The sequence below is a fragment of the Plectropomus leopardus genome, chromosome 18, assembly GCF_026936395.1.
Source record: "Plectropomus leopardus strain MGB_pleo_1.0 chromosome 18, ASM2693639v1, whole genome shotgun sequence".
In the NCBI taxonomy this organism is placed as follows: Eukaryota; Metazoa; Chordata; class Actinopteri; order Perciformes; family Serranidae; genus Plectropomus; species Plectropomus leopardus.
The window spans coordinates 14,270,806-14,290,772 of record NC_142193.1 but is presented as its reverse complement, the minus strand read 5'-3'; the positions used below and the strand labels follow the sequence as shown (position 1 = coordinate 14,290,772).

The following is a 19,967-nucleotide window of genomic DNA, read 5'->3' as shown; positions in this document are numbered from 1 at the left end:
AAGATGAGCAGGGAGATGCTGCTTTGATGGTGGGAATTTTACCATAGTTCATTAACACATACTACCTATACTGTTATGATACAGAGCTGGCTACAATTTGACAAAGCATCCCTTTAGATAAATCAGCACTTTAGTACAAACTAGCTTTAGCTGTGTTTGTTCTGCACAAGAAAATTCCCTATGACAGAGCCTAGATTAATAATTTGATTTCACCATGTGCAGCGTGTGTGTCATGACCTCCCTGTGATCACTTGCAACCAAAGAGATGCTTGTTGCATTCAAACAGTGCTCATCCTTAAAAAAAAATCAAGTTAAAACACAAAAGCCTTTTTATGTTTCCTAATAAATAAACTGCCCAGGTGTCCAGTACAGATACAACTAAGAGGACAATTTCTGCAGAAGGTTAGTTACTGAACAAACATTAGATCAGTCTGGAGTTCAGGGTATTCATTGATGTGCAGTACTGATGGCTGATGGATGAAAGCCCTGCACAATAACTGTTCCTACAACTGTTTTATAACTTCACGTTCTCTCATTTGCAAAGGTCTTGGCAATAATCAGAGAGTTCAGGGTGTTTTGAGTGTTTAGCAGTGCATGATAATACTGAGAAAAAAATAAAAAACCTTGCTCAGTACAGTTGTCCTCATATTTTGTATGTGGCTGTTTCTTTGAACATAATTTCTGGGTACTCACAATGTTTTTCTTTCTACTCTATATTTTATTCTGTTTGACATTTTATACACAATATGTTATATTATTCTGTGCATCCAATATTAATTTAGAAACTCATTTTGTATTTCTGGTAAAAAAAAATGTATAGGATATATTTTGATTTTAACCAGTTTAATTAACTTTAACCATAACATAATAATTTGACTGCCATCTTGAATAATGGACTATTTTATTTATCTTAATTTTATACCTAAACTTCCACTCATTGTTAAGAAATAAATTAAAGTCTTAGAGCCCAGAACTAATTCATCACACAATAAATTGAACTATTAATGCATAAATATAAAATACCATCTAAAAATAACAAAAATATCGAGATTATAGGCAAAATGTGATACCTGCTTAATACTCAGCACTAAATTTTGTTTGTGCAGCTCCAATATTTACCCTCAGTGAGGGTAACTCACTGACAGGGACCCTAAAAAAATAGGCCTAGAACATTAAAAAATGATTAAGCCATCATTATAAACATGCGATTGTATTAAGAATTAGCTAACTAATGCTAAAGCTTCGTTTTTACAAAAAAGCTCAAGAGCCTCTGTATTGCCCCCCCATTTCTCATGAAATGGTTCAGTCCGCCCCTTTCCCTGGCGCAACGGCGCTTATTAGTAGAGTTGAACGAGGCGCGTCGGTGGAGGAGCTTGTGTTAGCATTTAAAGAAATGTCTGGCTACAAAAGAACAAGAAGAAAGAGTGGAGAGAGGACAGGGAAAGAGACAATGTGTCTCCCAGCTCCCAGTTCTTCACAAAGAAAGGTGGGTCGCTGTGAGAGGAGGAAATGAACCTGCTAAGTCCATAGTGAAACTTTTGCTCCCTAATGTCTTCACGGAACTCTCTGTATTTACTTTTTTTCTCCTCTTTAAGCTGTCATTAAATCAATACACAAACTTTTAGCAAGGCAGACATACTTAATCAGTTGTTCCTGTCCCTGTCTGGCACCAGGCCCAAGTACAGATATGCAGCTTCATCCTCAGCAGCTCTGTCTCCCTAAATCCTCCACCATTGAACCAACCCAGCTCTTAACTGAAGAAGCAGGTGAGCAGCATTTTGTCTAATGACATATCACATGACATGGTGATAACACCAGTGTTGGAGAAAGCACTCATATTTTTAATTTAGTAAACGTAGAGATACTACAGTCAAAAAAATACTCTATATTGCAAGGAGAAGTCCTGGATTCAAACATTACTTAAGTCTAACCTATGTTAAGAAGTGTTATCTGCAAAATGTACTTAAAGTAGCCTATCAGAAGTACCTTTTATGCAGAATGGCTCCTTTCAAAATATCATAACCTTAGAAATATTTCTAAGCTCATAGCTTCCTGGGTAATCATAGAATGTAAGGCTCTGTTTATATGTAAGCGTATTTTCATGTTGTACCTTTTCAATGTGGAGTCAATTAAAGATACTTTGTATACTACTGGGTAGTTTAGTTGTTGTGAAAAGTGCAATATTGCAAAGATAGTTATTTTAATTTTGAATAGGTCAATTGGGTTGTGAATGTGGTAACAGTAATTTACCAGGATTCGTATGACTTGTGGTGTTGGAGCCCACAATGATATTACCCATATAAATATAAGTTGCTGTGATACAGCTTGAGCGTGCATGCACTTTAGAAAAACACAAAATACTTATCTACTAACTACACTTAAGATTTCTTAGAATTTTATTATGCATACAAATTGAAATGTCATACTCTTTAAGGTGCTGCCTTTACATATGCTTTGAATGTGATTTCATGTATTATAATTCTGCTCTGACTTCATATTTTATCTTAATGGTGCAAACAGCATTTGTAGCAATCAAAAACAAATATTTTGGCACAGTCTGTTGCTCTGTCCCTTCTCTTAAGCCAAATTTCTTATTTACTGGGCCACCTGCTCCACCCATCTTCACACCTGTTTGCACTTCCCTCATTAATTCTCCTCCTCACCTGCATCTCATTCCCCCATCAGCTCATGAGTGACAGCGCCCTTACATCATATTTTATATCCAATGACATTCTGTGACCTTATGGGGAATTTCAACTGTATGTTCACTGCTGAAGTTTTGATAGCTGTTATCTAACAAAATGCCATCAAAGTATTATTTGTGCCACACATTTTAAAAACTGTGATTTGGGTATACTGACATTTGTGATGCGAAAGCATCAACCATACAAAAAAGACAAAAAGTTAACCAAATATTATCAGATGAGGGGTCACAGATATTATGGAACCCAGTGGTTCCCAATGATTTCCTTAAGGGACCCCCTTTCTATCACTGAGTAAACTGACGACCCATGAATTACATATTTTATTGATATTTCATATTATATACAATGCATGACAATAACAGCAAGTAGCAAGTGATAAACTGTACAATAAACTCAAATAGTGAACTAGGGGTGTGCCATATCATGATATTACTGGTATAATTTTGAATATGGTAAGAAAAAAATCATATCATGATAATGGCAATAGTCCGACTTGTTTACATAATGATGTTATATGCACGGCAACAACAACAAGTATGGCCGAAAGCGAAGTTGCTGCTGGCTCTGCACTGAAAATTTGATATAATTAATTAATTAATCAATCAATTAATTCTGACATTTAAATCTATAACAATATTTTTATTGCAATTCTGTTCTTTAAATTAGTAATGAAATATTTTTTAGGGATTTGTCGTATCATCAAGAATATTATTGCGAAAACACTCTGAAATATCGTGACATTATTTTAGAGCCATATTGCTCACCCCTATAGTTTACCTAATAACTGTAGAAAGTTTATTTAAAACAAGGAGGTTGAATGAATTTTGTAAATATCTCCTTTGAAAATTGCATCGGAGATTAGACTTCCACTTATTTGTTTTTATACAATTCCAGTTGTGTGATGTTATTGTTGTAGTTATGAGTTATTGTTGTTTTTAACTTATTTGAATGTTTAATAGGCTTTCTTTTTTATTTCTTTCTCCTTGGCTGTTGTTCTGTTAGCTCTTTGGCTGTTTTAACTGCATACTTTTGTAATGCAGGAGGAGTCTGTTTAACAGAGAGTGAGGGTTCTGTGAATATAGCTTGTGTTAGTCTTGGTCTCTGGAAAAAGTCACGCTGAGTGCCGGAGGACTGTTCATAAAGTCAGAGTGCTGTTGGAATGTGAGTGTTGGCTTATCCTGAACACCACAATCTCGGAGCGGCAGAGCACACTCTGGGAACTCTGTCTGGGGAGACAGAGCAGCAGAGCACCAAGCAGAGTGACTGTGTGATGAACTTCACCATTGTAGAAATAGAATGCTCTGTTGCTTCGAGCAGCTGCACTCTTATTTTAGTGTAGTGTCAGATTGGATTTATGTCCACACCCCTCGTCTTCACCATGCCCTTATCCTGTTTTTTTTTTTCTTGGCAAGTAAAGCTATTCTTACCCGACTGTACTGATTAGGAATCAAATGACTGCAAAAAACTGTTTGGGACTAGTAGTGAGTGTCTGTAAAGGGGAGAATGGTTACCCATAACACCCTTTTTCAAGCAGATATCTTGAGGTCAGAGGTTTTTCCATTGCCAAAATGTATTCTAAACTTGGAGCACTTTTTACCCAGTTGCAGAGAGGCTAGCATGATCTGGTTGATAACGCTGGATTCCTTTTGTCTTCTAGTTTCATGATACCAGGACCTCTGGGCAGGGAACAAACGGTGTTACCAGACCCTTTGTTCCTCTGTCAGTTTGTCAGAGTTGCAGTGTTGCCTGGTTGCATTTGTTCTTGCTTTTAAGCCTGTGATGAACTAAATGTAGCTGCAATAAACCCACGGTCATAAACAAGTAATGCTTTATTGGAATATGTAATATAAACAACTGAATAAAATTTAGCCACAAGAATATTAACAGCCATTGATTAGCACAAAGCTCCCTACTTACTATACCAGACCTCCCTAGCGATGCACATATAGGACATACTGCAATTACACACAGCAGTTTAAATGCCTTTGTGCTTTGATTAAGTGCATAGAACAACAATCAATATCGTCATGCTTTGCTGTTTTAAAAACAGAGATCACCCAATCGGACACATAATTTCCTTTTGTTCATAGATCTCAGGCTGAAATTATTGCCTGGTGACCAATATGCAGCAGATTTTATCCGGACTGATTTATAAATACACCTATTTGTTTTAATCCTCTATCACCACCCGAGCGTAACGCCTGAGAAACATGGACATTAAGCTTGCAAGAACATACGTGTGTCATGCCTTTACATAACTGCCATAAATAAATAGAGCTGGATTGATTACCATAAAATAATGAAGCTATCTGTCCAGCAGGCTAAAGAGATTGATTCACCAATAGAAACACAGAGACAGGAACGGAAGTACGATCCAGTATTCCTAAGCAACAACAGTTTTTGTATAAAGGCGGGTTGCAATTTGATGCTTACAGCTCATAATGAAACTTTACTTTTCATTCTACAGTCCATTTCATCTTCACTCCTCTTCTATGTCCCAGGTCCTTTAGGTGCGCTAGATGAAACATTCCCCCCAGAGTGAATAAATGTCGTGGAGAAACCTGGTTAGCTCTGCGTTCATTTTGCAGTCAGTTCCCTTCTGTGCCTCCAACACAAGAAGGATACTTCTGTTAACAACCCTGCCAGCAAAAATCTAATCCAGCTACTTGAAGTCAGCTCTGAAATGATATTCCCTCCTCCACCTAACAACACATGGTCTCAAAAATGCAGCACATATCAAAGTGGTGAGCGATAGAGACATTAGAGGAAAGGTGTACTGTCCTCCAGAGACAGCAGTTATTTGATTTATAAAATTATTTAATTTTGGGCTGAGGGGGATTAAGCTGGAGGAAACTATTGCTATGATGATGGGGATCAAACAGATCACATGAATTATTAATCATGAGCATTTTGTCCCTGATACCCTGAGGAAAAAGTGGCCACTGCTGGCACAATCCACATCATTTATTTTATGGAAAGTTATTAAAGTATATACTTAAACTCAAACTGTTGGTGTAGGGAGTCAAACATGAAAATAATGAATGTCACAGCCCCAGTATCAGAAAATACGTCATTCAATCAGAAAACAGATTTACTGCTAACCTATGGCTAAAATAAAGAAAAGTATATTTACCTATTTTACTTAGAAGTCTGTACAGAAAACAGTTTCATCCATACAGTGAGTTCATATGAGGACTTTTGGTCCATTCTTGAAATATACCACCGGCAGCACAGGCAACCATAGCACTAAATCCTCTATATTAAAACATGGGAATATGGATCTCCTGTCACAGATGCTCATGAAAACCTAGGGTCTACACCCCAGATAGCAGCTCTGGCTGTCTGTACTAAGGCACAGCAATAATTTAAGCTCAATGCTAAATACAGCATGCTAACGTACTGACGTTAAGCAGGTATAATGCAACCAGCAACATCCCAGGCTGACGAAGCCAATGCGGAGGTTCATCAAATGGCATGTAGAGGCTGGCTCCAAAGCAAAGTAAATCCCCATAGAACCGTATGTTAAAATGCCCAACTTTACAGCAGAAATTTACATGTTATGTGCTAAGTTGTAGGATGTAATACAAACAGTTGTATGAGGTTGTTTTGAGATATTTCAATTAAAAAACAAAAAGGTTGTCATTAAAGGGGAAGTCAGTAGGGTCCATCTTCTGCGGACCATTATTTTTGTATAAAATTTAATGTCAGTCCATCCTGCATGTGTTGAGATATTTCAGTTAAGACTAAAGTGGTGTTCTGACTGACAGACTTGTCTAGAGCCCTAACACCAGCGTACCAAACCACAGATATATTTACCTTTGTATATTTCACATGTTAAATTAGTTCCATATGCAGCAGATATGTTTAGACTTGATTTTTCATGTTTACATTTTCCGGTTGATGTTGTGACATTGCTGCGGTTGATGTGTGGTTAAGTTTAGCCACAAAAACTACTTGGGTAGGTTAAGGAAAAGATCACCTTTTAGTTTGAAATACCTGGTTTGGTCACCATAAACACGGCTGGAAATGAGTTATTTAATAAATAACCAATTTCATTGCAGTAAACACAGCTGAAAATGTCACCATATGTTGTTAAAACATCTGCTTTTGTTGTTGGTCGTTTTGAACGATGATCTGCTGCTTGGCAGCCGTCATTCATCCTCCTCCTAATGAGAAACTCAGCTCATATACATGTAATCTGAACTATGTCACTTTAGAACTGCTGATACGATTCTTGTGAAACATACAAATGTAACGTTGCCATGGTTTGCATAAATATACAATACCAACATTTAATTCTGGCAACCTCGCTGGGATTAACAGTGAGCAAATGAAATTAAACTTGAATAGGAACATGGTGATGAAGCAGATAACCTCAGACTCCTTAACTCAAAGCAGCATCTGATATTACAGGTGCTCAGAAAAACTCTTGAGAAATGCTGCTGTTCTCAATAATTTCACTGTTGCTGTTATTACTGCACTTTATCTAGATACACAACCTAAAGCATGTGAGTAAACCTTCACTGCATCATAGAGTGCAGCAGAACATCTCTGAAAACCATTAAATCAAATTGCTGCTGTCTCGCCGAATTATCATCACCCTGCATTAACTGTGTAGAACTACATATGGCCTGTGTTTTTCTTCCATATTCATTAATATAATAGCCTTGAGAGAAATATTAATGTGAACCAAACATCCAATCATAGCGGCCCAGCTTGCTCATGTTGATAAAAGCCTGTGCCGCATTACAGTGTGATGTAAACTCATTGCAATAAAAATTTGTTTTTCTATATCAACGCCGTAGGCACTTGGGGCCTAAATTTTGCCAAGGAAACATCACTACAATTCAAAGCTTTGCACTCCAGAGTATAGAGCTGTTTTCTGTCAGCCAGAGAGTTCGCTGCTCGCCTCTAGAGTGGATGTGGATGATGCCCTCAGCACTCGTCTGTGATGGGGAGAGCTGATGAAGAAGTACAATGCCATGGCCAGCGGTCAGCAGTGTTTATGAGGAGTGTCATCACGGCTGACAGCGTTCCCGCTTGATGATTTATACACTTCCAATCGCAACAGGCACCTGCCGAGAAGTAACAACTCGCCTGCGGAGGAGTGTGGAATTGTTTCAAGCGAGAGGTGTCCTTGATGCCAGCAGACGTAATGACACTGTTTGATGTCTGAAATTCAACAGCTGGAATACTGTGCAAACATTTGCTGGGGACACGTTTCGCACATGTCTATCATCTGATGGAAAAAAAAAGCTGTAAATCTAGTCAGTTTTTATTACAGCTACAGTGTCATCAGTTTCATGAAAACATTTTCCTTTATGTGACAGCAAAGCAAGCTGAATATTTGTAATAGTTCAGATGAACCTTGATGGTGGGCACAGTCTCGTGTGTTTCTGCTGTGGTTAAACTAAAAGGAAATCAGTCATAAATCCTCCTCTCTAAATTGTTGTGCTTCCCATTAGGGAGGTTGATTCATCTCAGTGTTTCACTCGTATGACTTTCTCTTGCAGTTTGATGCGTCATTAAGGGTTGAATAACACACCTACTGGCTGTGTAACACTGCCTATATAAGACAGACCAGTGTAATTTTCCCTCTTGAAAGCCATCTTTAATTGGAATCTTCGTTTGTCATTTAGGGTACAATCGCCAGTGGCACCCCATAAAACAGGCACTGACACAAGCAGAGCTTTGAAATTATTATATAATTAGGTAATAAATTGGTGATATATTCTGTTCTTGATTCTTTGGACAGTTACATTCACACATTTCTATCACATTTTTCTATTAAATGACACATTTTTGTTCTTGCAAAGCACAGATAAGACTAATTGGACAGTCGAGAGTCTCATGAATTGATGGTATGGCTTGAGTTGCTTTTCATTCAAAGCGTGGCATGAATTAATAAAGGTGCCTCTGCAGTTTGTGCTTGTTCCCTGTGACCTTCACTGAGCTTCAGACTAATGTTTTTGTTTTGCTTCTTTTGGTTCTTTTTTAATTTGTGGGCCATTCAAAAACTTCAGTACACTCCACTTGCACATTCAAGGTGAAAATGTGGAGCTACAGTTAAAATAGATTAAATAGAAATAGATATTTTCTTAGACAATATTATAAATCAATATTGTACATCCTCTCACTACTTTAAGGTCATGATTGTGGCTGTTGGATAAAGAGAAGTTCAGTAGTGATTGATATATGAAAAACTACTACATTGGCTGACAAGGACAAATGCTCTACAGCAGCATTAAATTTTTAAATTTAAATACAACTAAACAACAACAACAACAACCAAAACATGCTACAGAAAGCCAAAACAAATACTGTACATCACCAGCAAAGTCAAAAACATGCAAATCCCAAAAACAGAAAAACACTGCAGTCAACACAACAGAAGTTCTCCAGGCCTCTAGGGGCAGCGCAAGCTTAGCTGAGCTTGATTTATAACCTGAGAGGCCAGATGAGATAGTGTGTTTGTGTTTGAAATGCAAAGTAAAGCATGTTAAGAATTGACATAAAAAAGACATAAAAAGCCAGAGCCACGTTCTGTTTAAAGCCCACATGACACACCCCACACAAACTGTGCTCACCAACAGTACAAAACAAACCCACCAACACCATGGTTATTTGGACTCTTACACAATGCTACTTGAAATAACTAAATTTGACGCCAAATGTAGCAGTAATTCACATTATCCATTTACTGAAATCATTATACATTAATATATATTTTACTTAAGATGTAATCCTTAACCTGAACCTAACCCAAACCACTTCTTTCCTCCCTTCCACGTAACCCCCTATATCTAGCTAATCAATAACATTGCATTTTTTTCAGGGCTCCCACTTCCAGACCAAGGAGAGAAGATGGCTGATCGTGAAGTGATGATGGGGGGGTCATGTTGTTGCTCCAGCTGCAGCTATACCTACTCAATATAAAAAGGTACACTACATTTTCTTTTTTTTTTTTTTTTTTACATATGACTTTCGTCTTTTAAAATATTAGAAAAGAGTAACAGATTTACAAAGCTCCCCCTAGAGGCCTGAAGAGCTTCTGTTGACTCTTTATGCAGCGTTTTTCACATGCATTTGTCTGGGAGGTTTGTGTTTTTTGACTTTGCATAATTTTCATATTTGCTATTATTTGTTTTGGCTCCCTTTCTTTCTGTTGTTGTGTTCATTTGAGACTTTCATATGTGTTTTTGCATTGGCATCGTCTGAAGCTGCAGCATGTTGCCAAACAGAAACGTTTTTGTAGCATGTTTGCCCTTGTCAGCCACTGTAGAATGCAGACACTTTGAACAATTGCAGAGTTTTGAGCATAATTCAGTAAAGGTATAAAAAAGTAGTGTTTTTCTAAATAATATTATCTGTCACAGTTTTAGTGATGATGTAGTTATGTAGTAGTCATATTGCAATAATGTAAAAATACAAAACAAAATAGAAAATCGTCTTCCTATACGTTGTCCAAAATTACCATGAAAAATAATAGTCTTAAGATTTGGGCAACAAATAATAATAAAAATGAATAAATATCATGCATCTTAACTTTTCTATGCTTAAATATAATATCTCATTGTGAATAAAGTCTAATAATAACCAATATACTATGTAATCACAGCTGCTCTGTCCTGAGAGAACTGCTCTGACAACTTAAGGCTTTCTGTTTTTCCACCATGTCACACTTTAGTGATAACAACTCAGTATATCCTGGAAGAAATGGAAAACCCAAACCAGAATCTTTATCTCCTGACATAGTGGATAAACTTAACCTCAGTCTGGGTGTTATCAAACTCCGCTGAGCAGGACCATATTTCTTGTCCATGTGAACATTTACCCTCTGGTCTTCTCTGAATGGAGAGGTACTGTATATCCCGAAACGCACGTCTGGACAAATGTTCCCTTTGCACCCAGCATGTCTTGCCTATGATAAATCCTTTAAATTACTCCATGCTTGTTCACAGGAAGAAACATAGCAGTCTTTCTCACAGTTCTCCCAATACACAGTAGAGAAATATAACTTACATGGAAGAAAATGCGGTGCAAACATTCCACCAAACCAGAAATGTGGATTTTTATCAACATTAAAAATTCTGATGTTCTAATGAGGCATTTGCTTCAAGAAATATCTAGTACCCTCAGTGAAAGAAAGGACATTCAAAGCAGCGTAATGAAGACGTAAGGGTTAAAACCCATGTGGTTAAAAGCTTAAAAAGGTACATCGGGGAAAAACGAACATGTCAGACACAGTGAAAACCTAATTAATTAGAACAGGGTTTAAGAACAGTTTAACCATTGGCTGATCTGATACTTTGGGGATGGTTTTTCTCTTACACAGTCTCAGGGCTGCCACAGTTAAAGCTTCATCACCCATCAGTGTGTTGGAAGAAAACAGAGCACAGAGGTGTGGACTTTCTACCCTAATTAAGATGTAGTCTCCAGATGTGAACATAGAGGAGAGTCTTTCCAGACAAAGTATGTCTTAACTTGTGTATTTCATGCTCAGCAACATTGTATTATGTGGAGGAATGGCTGCGAAAAGGAGGAGGAGGTGTTGAGGAAGAAGGGATTCAGGTAGGGTATGAAGGCAACCAAGGGGAGACTTGAATCTGAATTCTTTCTGATGCCTGCAATAAACACTGACCCTCTTGTTTTTTTTCTGACATCTGATGCAATGTGTGAAACTAAATCCCAGCCCAGCAGAGCAGAACAATTGTGGAAACCCGCTCTGCATGTCAGTTATTGGTAAATCAGGTGGAGAATCTGAGACAGCTGCCTCCACTATTCTTTCTGTGCATGAAAATGTGGAGCGCTCCTCACAGCTGATGTGGGCCTCCGTCTTTTAAAAAGCACTGTCATGCCAACTTTTAGACAGGTTTAGTTAGGAGGTATGTAATTTCTGTGACAGTTGCGCTGGGATTTTTCGATTGAACCATGTAAACAGACATTAAACTGTGGATTATTAGTATGTTATTTATTTATTATACATATTTTTTGTTGACCAATACTTAATCTGAAAAAAAGTAAATTAAATGAAACAACTAATCATAGCAAGACGACATTTAAAAGATACAAAGCTCACCATTCATCATTTTATCTTAGCGTATTTTAGCATACTAATTAGCACAAAACCTAAATAAAGCTGAAGATGTGAATGTCATTAGTTTAGTTAATGGGATGGCCAACACAGTTCATCCTATGTGGAACATAACTGTTAGTCAGATTTTTGTGTTTGCCTATTTGATAGTTGGTTCCGATACTTGGATGGACTGCGAAATATCCACCTCATAGTGGTGCTAGAGAAAAAAAGTAGATCAGCAAAATCATTATGGTCTTTTGTCTGGGAACCATGTGAGGCTGTATTAAATTATGCACCAATTTATCAAGTAGATATTAAGATTTTTACTTGAAAAAGTGAAAACTTAATCTGCTGGTGGTGCTTAGGGAAAAAAAAGACAAAATAAATTATGACATTGTTCATTTTCTGCAAACCATAGACACCAACTACATTTCTTACATTACATTACAACATCAAACTTGATGTTTACATTTTTTTCAAATTTGATATTGTGACAATGCTGTGGTTAACATGTGGCAATGTACATTTCTGCAAACCATGGACATGTTGAATGTGTATGTTTCTATATCCTAGTGGATATGTTTAACCCTGACACTTAATTTTTTTTTCTTTTCAGTTGTGACAACCTAAGGTTAACGTTTGGTTAGGTTTGGACACAAAACATATTTGTTTACGGTAAGGAAAATATTACGTTCCAACTTGAAATACCTGGTATGGTTGCCCAAAACATATCCTTAAAAAATATCTGGTGTTGCTAAATGTGTGGGTGGAAATGTCACTTGCCTTGAGAAACAGTCTCCAGTTTAGCAGTAATCTCGCCAAGGTGTTATGCCATCCACAATCCTCTTCTCCTTCTGATGAGAAATTTAGTTGATAGGCATATAATCTGAACTACTTCACCTTAGAAATGTTGACTTGTGTATACATATCAAATATGCAACTCATCCATGCTTTGCAGAAATGTACAATGCCAATATTTTATTCTGGCGACTGGGCTGAGTCCTGAGGGTTCATCCTCTGGGAACCATGAATATTTCAAGCAAATTTAGCAGAACCCATGTTGGACAGAGCAAACCTGTACACTTTATTTTAAACACCCCCTTATATATATAATGTGTATTCAAACCTAATAGATGACAAACCCTTAGAGTGTTCTAGTAAGAAAATTAATATGCTTAGGTTAAGTCCTAAGCCAAAACCCTTTTAGGAAATGAGTATGTATAAGGTTACCCAGCATGCTATTATGGAAGCACTTGATTGGAAGCAGCTGATTTGACCAGTCACAATGCACCTGTTCCCAGCGTAAAGCGAAAGCGTATCACCATTGTACTTTACAAGCTGACTGTGTGCTGAATACTGGGCTACAGGGTAAATTATATAGAGCAAGCAGAATGCACAGTGGCCATCTATGTTGCTATAAAAAGAATATAAGTCAAGACTGGTTGAGAGATAGGAACAATAGTAAAACTGGGTTTACCCTCATTCAAGTATTGTATAATTATTGAGGACACAGTAATCTAAACAAAGCTGAAAGGATGTTTTATTATAAGTTCAATTATAAGCAATGGTTTAAGCTTCTATGAAACTATAGCCTTCCTGCTCTGTCTGTTCCTGGCAGCAGTAATAGCGACCATTTAAAGAGCCAAACTGATCTCACTATAAAAAGAACTTTGGCTTAACAGCATATTTCAAAAAAACTTATTTGCACGTTAATAATTGCAAGGGTTATTGGCCAAGTTGCCTGGCCCTACCTACAAATCATCAGTATGTGGAAAGGAAAAAAAGGAAATTTACATATGCATGACCAGCAGAATGCAGATGCATTTCTCTGCCAGCACTATTAAGGATGTTCTCCATTCACTGCGCATGGTTCATGAACAGTATGGCATTCTAATTTGGTCATTTCAGAGGTATGGTGCACACCCTATGTATGCAGCTCAAGCGCTTGGGTCAGAGTCTACATGTCTCATCTGCTGAAAGAGCTGGGGCCATGAGAATGATTTGTTTGTGAAACACATCATAAAGCCAACTGGGGTTAATGGCGAGGCAAAATTGGTAACGTCTGACACTGGCTCATCCCTTAGTGGGCCATTTTATCATTCAACTCAAATGATAGGAACATATGGTGCCATTCCCAATAGATGGAATGTCAAACTAAATATGAAGCAAGGGTCAGTTTAGTTACGAATCACCTGCAGTCATCCTGCAGCTAAACAACTCTGTCGCCTGTTGCAAGTGCACAGATGGTGTGCATTAACAAAGGCTATGTTTTACGCCAGAACCAAACCTTTCTACCTAGACCGTTCACATTCGTGTTTGAAGAGGACCACATCTGACATCTCTGTCCATAAGTGCCTCACATGCATCCAATAACGTCATACACATGCACATTGAAACAACTGGCACTTTGGGTCAAATGATGTAGCAGTGCAATTTTTATCTCCCGAATGATCGCAATAGTAGTAAGGTCTGACGACATAATCATGCAAAACGATTATGCCTCTGTTTGTAAGAGCAAATTTTCTGACAAATGGCTCTTAAGCAGTGGGCATTTGTTTTTTTGGAAAACGGGCTGTTGAACAAGTGGGCTGTCACTCCAGCTGCTTTATTAGAAGCTATTGCTGGTAGTTGTGTGGAAAGAGAGTTGTGGGGTGGCCAGGAGTAGGCGGGAGTCATGAGTGAAGGGTTTCACCGACAAACAGTTCCTCTCAACTTTAGGTTGTCTAGGGATAAACAACATTGTCACAGCATTTAGGCAAGCTATTCCTATCTGACCGCATCTGGCAGTCAGGCTGTAGTGGCTGGTGACTGGGGCAGCCTACCACAGCAGCGGGATGCCTGTATGGCAGCCTTGTGTCGTTTTAGCGGCCAGCTTTAACACTGTATGGAGAGTGATCTTCGCCTGAAGATGAAGTATAATGTGGAAAAACCGTGAATGTAAGGATCCATGTATGGATGTTAAAACACATCTCAGTGTGTGCAGGGCCAGTGATCAGACACATATCGGATTTAGGACCACAACACTCCACTTGAGTCCACAAAAGAGTTAGAGACAGTGCTGCGTTGAGGTCCATTGAAAAGGGAGAACCGGACAGGTTTCACGTTTTGATGATGTGTTATGTATGAAAGTTACCACGGTAGATTTAAAAAGCAGCCAGCAGTAGTAAGTGACCAACTCAAAGAAGAAAAACTGCAGCTTCAAATGTCAGCATATTGGGTCAACAATGAGATTTGGTAGCTCAGCCGCAGTATAACAGTGACATTGAATGATTGTTATTGCCATGCTACGCCATTGTTATTGTTTAGAAAGGGCTACTGATGTTTTTTTGTCACACTAGAGATGAATGCTGTTGTGCTAAACATCACGCCCCTCACATCTCATGTGCTTCTGTAATGCCGACATGCTGTCTATAATGCAATGCAAAGGTGGTGTAAAGAAAGGACTTCACAGTGGCGATATAGCACAGTCTCTGTGAAAAAAGGGCTAGTGACACAGGGACACTGTGATTATGTGCAAATGAAGGAAAAGATTTGTCCACCAGATCAGCCTATCTACCCAGCTTTTTAGAGTCATTCTTATTTATTAGCTTTGCAGATCATTGGTTGTATTAATAGCAAAATTGTATATCATTTCTGTGCATTGTTTTATTTTTCCCAGAGTGTGAAGCCGACATTTCCTACCTACCTACCGACCTAACAATGTGGACAGATTCCACATGGCACTCACCCATGCACCCACACAGGCACAGAAAAAAAACAGCAACACACACACACTGAGTACCTTTTCCAAACATTGCTGCCAGATCAGATTCAATGGCTTTGTATCATATAGAGCACATCCTTGTAATTACAAATATCTTAGTCACAAAATATGCAAATGCTTTATATTGGAAGATTTCTTAATACTGAAAGAAGACACGTTGAAACAAAGCCAATAGAGGAAAAAAAACCTGTGGCCTCTTGTTCCCTTTTATAAAGTCTCTAGTCATTTTTACGGATCATTCAGATATTTTAAAAGTACAAGCTGCAAAATGTTACGTTTTATAAGTATTCATGCTGTGCCAAGTTTCTGATGTGCTCTGCTGCGTATTTGTTTATGTCTTGGAGACAGAATATGTGATTTATAGTTAGACTGGTGGGGGTGGCAGCAAGGGAAGCTGTTATGTTCTTCCTTTGCTGCTTGTCGTGCGCCGCTGCTGTTCTCTCCAGCTTGCTGTACGTTCACCCCGATATGCACCCTCAGGCAGTATGCCTTTCATTATTTCTTTTGAAACTTTCATCTGAAGTCTCTGAGGGATTAGCCCTCTTGATTCCTGACACAGTCAATGAAAAACAAGCCTCATATACAGGGAGGCTTACAGCCAGAAAAGCCGTGCTCAGCCCTCCCCTCTAGTCTCAGTGTGAAACTGCATAATGGTTTACACAACAAGTGGAGGCTCCTCTCATTTCCTGCCTATTTTGACATATTAAAATTTGTCTTGGCATTTGTATGCAAGTATTTTGTTGCCTGAAAATAATAATCAATTTATATTTTTGATGACATCCAGTTTGTCTTCCAATGAAGGTTGAAGTGGATAAAATGATCTGCTCAAAACAAGTAATGTAATTTTAACCTTTGAGCAATTCAACCCAACTCTGAAGCGCTATGCATATTTTTGCTGCTTTTATGTTTTGGTTCCCCAAGCTGTACATGATAAGTATGTTTAGTCTTCATGCACTCATTTATCCAAAAATATAAAGCCATGGCTAGTTATTTCCAGCAAGCAAAATCTGAGAAACTTGTGTATCTCAGCATGAAACCACAGCGATATGAAGTAAATAAATGGCTGGTGAAAAAATGTGATATTTTCTTTAGCAGCAGAGAGAGATCAAATCAGAACTAATCGTTAGAGACCAAAAACAGACGCAGAAGGTGAATATTGGACTTTCATTCATCAGGTCGCTACAAACAGTTTACTGTTATCTGTCAGCATTTGATTAGAAAATTTAAATTTAGGTGCTGATGCAGTCTGAATGGTCTGTCATTTAAAATAAAGTGCTTTTCCTTTGCAATCATCTGATAAGTATAGTATTAACATTTTACAAAGAGTGCTCCTTTGTGATAGAATGTAAAACTTTCTTCAAACTGAGTGTGTTATTTGAAGTGGCAGTGCATTATCTTTAGCAGGATTGATGTTGGCCAAACTGTGCTCGGATAGTGAAATGTTGCAATCTGGACTCCTTACGTTGTAAAAAGTGTGAGTTATTAAAGAGTGCATCTGAGTCCCTTTGGGATTTACATGCTGTGTAATGACGCACTCCCCCCTCGTTCTCCTTTGAGCTTACTTTTGTCAGCAGTTTCATTACTTTGCACTTTGCTACTAAGCAGGTGGAGCTAATCTATCTAGTTTGCCCTTCAGTTATGGTTTACTGTCCGGGGGACTGGACACAAGTGTCTCCAATAATCCCTTAATTAGGCAATGATGGACTATTCATTTAGTATGCAAAGCTGCAAATCTCCCCATCCACTGAGCGGAGCCCTCTGCAGTCATACGGAGGCCAACGCTAATGATCTCAGCAAGTGGCAGCAATCCATTGGAGCGCTGCAGCAAGTGCACATTAATCTTGCGGGTGATCCAGTTGATGAATGACCCTGGCCCAGAAGCCCTGGCAGATCCCACCTTAATTATGCTGAGGGAGCCACACCTGGGAGGCGCCGGGGGGACGTCTTGCTAACTCAGGAACAACGACCCAGGAGATGGCCTGCAGTCCACAGGCATCTCGCTCCATGCAGCTCCAGTCCAGGTGTCACTGAACCGCCTTGGGAAAAGCAAGCCTTTACAGCAGCTCTGTGGAGGACATTATAGCCAGGACTGACTTCTAAAGCACAAGTTATGGAAAGGGCAAATGGATGTCATCAATTTTTCAAGACATTTTCCACTGATCATGGTCATTAGAGGTGATTTTATGGCAGTGATTTTATGGCAGCTCCAAAAGAAACTAATTCAAGACGTTGCTTTTTTTTCCTCTGATGATGCTTCCAACAGTACAATTTCACCACAGCTCTAATTGTACCCCATTATTTGGCTGTGCTCTGACATGTTTAAGAAAAAAAGAAAAAAAGCACAGCAGGCTAAGAGTTGCATCAGTCTAACATCAACACCCTAAAGATAGCACACTGGCACAATGGGAGGATGAGTAAAAAAGAAAATGGGATCAAAATGCATAAGTAAACAATATGAGGAAAACAGAGAAAAACAGCAAATCCTCTGCAAACTGTTTGATTAGACACTATAAAGAGAAACACCATGCTGCAAAACAGTGATATTAACATCTACAGAATCCCTTCTGTTTTAGGAAACATTCAAGGTCATATTAAAATCAATGGCGTCTTTATATTTAAGAGGCAAAAACCACTGACAGGGCATATTACATTTTATACCGTACAGTAATGACAAGATGTTCTGGGCTTACCTTTTTGGCTTGAGAACAGTGCGTTTCAGTTGTTGTCACTGAGCAGCTGAGAAAGTGTGGGGAGTAGATGAGAGGACGAGATTGGGAGAGTCTTGAAATGAGTTTTTGCTCTAAAACAGAGTACTGGTCATTTTGTCCAGTTGGTGAAAATCTTGCTTTTCCTCCCCTGAGAGATATTAACTATTTTGCTCTTAACATCCATTTTTAACGACACTTAATATGCTTAAATATTCTAAATCCACCGTACTTTAGTGGTAAAATAGGCAATATTAATAAAATATTCTGCAGTGACTGTGCAAGGGCATTCTGGTGGCCCCTCACTGATCGTGTGGGGAATACACAATCCATGTGAACTCCAAGTTGCCTTGATTTACACCTTCTTTCCTTTACCCTCCAGTAATAGTCAACTGGTCATCACGTCCTAGGATGCAATTGAACATACAGAGGTTCATAGAGGTTATCGGATTCTCTGGGACAGCAATCTCCAGTAGGGATAATTTGTCTCTTTTCTTGCAGTAAAGCCACTGTGACTTATGTGGGAGCAAATTTGTGAAATCTCATTATCTTTTATTTGGAAGTAAGGATCAATAGGTTTATGCTTTGTTTTATTCACATAAGTAGTATGTGGAAATTGACCCATTCTCTTTTTTCCAGTATTCTGTATATCTGTAGATATTGTATCTATATAAATATATATTCTCTCTCTATATATATATGTGTGTGTGTGTGTGTGTGTGCGTGCGTGCGTGCATGCGTGTGAGTGTTTGCGAATCAATGCAACACAAGCCAACTGCTGCATCACAAACATCCAACAAATTGATATAACTGCATCCACCTACAATAAAGTTAGGATCCAAAAGGTCAGCTGGAAATGGGACAAAGCCCAAAGGAGTTCTCTTAAGGGCCAGCTGAATTTAATACACATCCATCACTTTTTATCATCTAATTAGTCTGCTGTGTGGCAGCCTGGTCAACATCGGAGGGGAGCAGAATTATTGATTAAGTAAAGGATAGTATCTATCATTTCACCTCAGCATCGACACTCCAGCCATTTGAAAACAGGGAAGACAATGTAGCCGCAGCAAAGCGCGATGAGAATCATGATTGCCATTCAAAACAGAGGCCATTTGTTTGTTCTCCTCGGTTAGGCCATCGACTAATAGACTTGTTTTTCTGACTTTGCAGTGCGACAACTACTGGGATAATAAACGCCACAACCGGAGGAAAAATATCAATCTGTGATGAGAATCATAATTTGAAAAATAATAATGCAGTTTTTGATAATTACAGGATGTCAAATTGTTGTAATGCACTGTATGTAAGTAATTGCTGAGAAAAATCCATATTTCATATGGATCATAGTTGGATAAAATTAAGTCTTTTTGATACATTTATATTTGTTTTTTTAAAATACAGAAATAGAGATAATAGATAGATTAAAAATAAATAGACAGATTATATTGTAACATCCAGTATGAAAGCCCTTATATTATGCAGTCTGACAGCACAGCAGCAACCCAAAGAGGCGGTAATATGGTGTTTAGTTTTGATTGATGGTTATTGTTCGAGTTTTATGAGTAAACTTTCTGAGTGTAAGTATTATTAAATTTGGAAAAACACCTGGAAACACCTATGTGTGAAGCACTGATGTAGTTTTATTTTACTACTTGTTAGATTTTCATGTTGATGGAAGCAAAAACTGGACTCAAAGTCAGCCATCTAAAATCATTTTT

At 38.2% G+C, this 19,967-nt stretch overlaps 1 long non-coding RNA gene across 1 annotated transcript; it reads left to right on the top strand.

The window, feature by feature from the left end:
- The first annotated feature begins 1,323 nt into the window (after positions 1-1,323).
- LOC121956147 (uncharacterized) lies at positions 1,324-19,922 on the top strand. Its single transcript, XR_006106676.2, has 4 exons — positions 1,324-1,486; positions 1,674-1,766; positions 9,541-9,645; positions 19,420-19,922. It is a non-coding gene; the product is annotated as an uncharacterized LOC121956147 (long non-coding RNA).
- Positions 19,923-19,967: the final 45 nt, after the last annotated feature.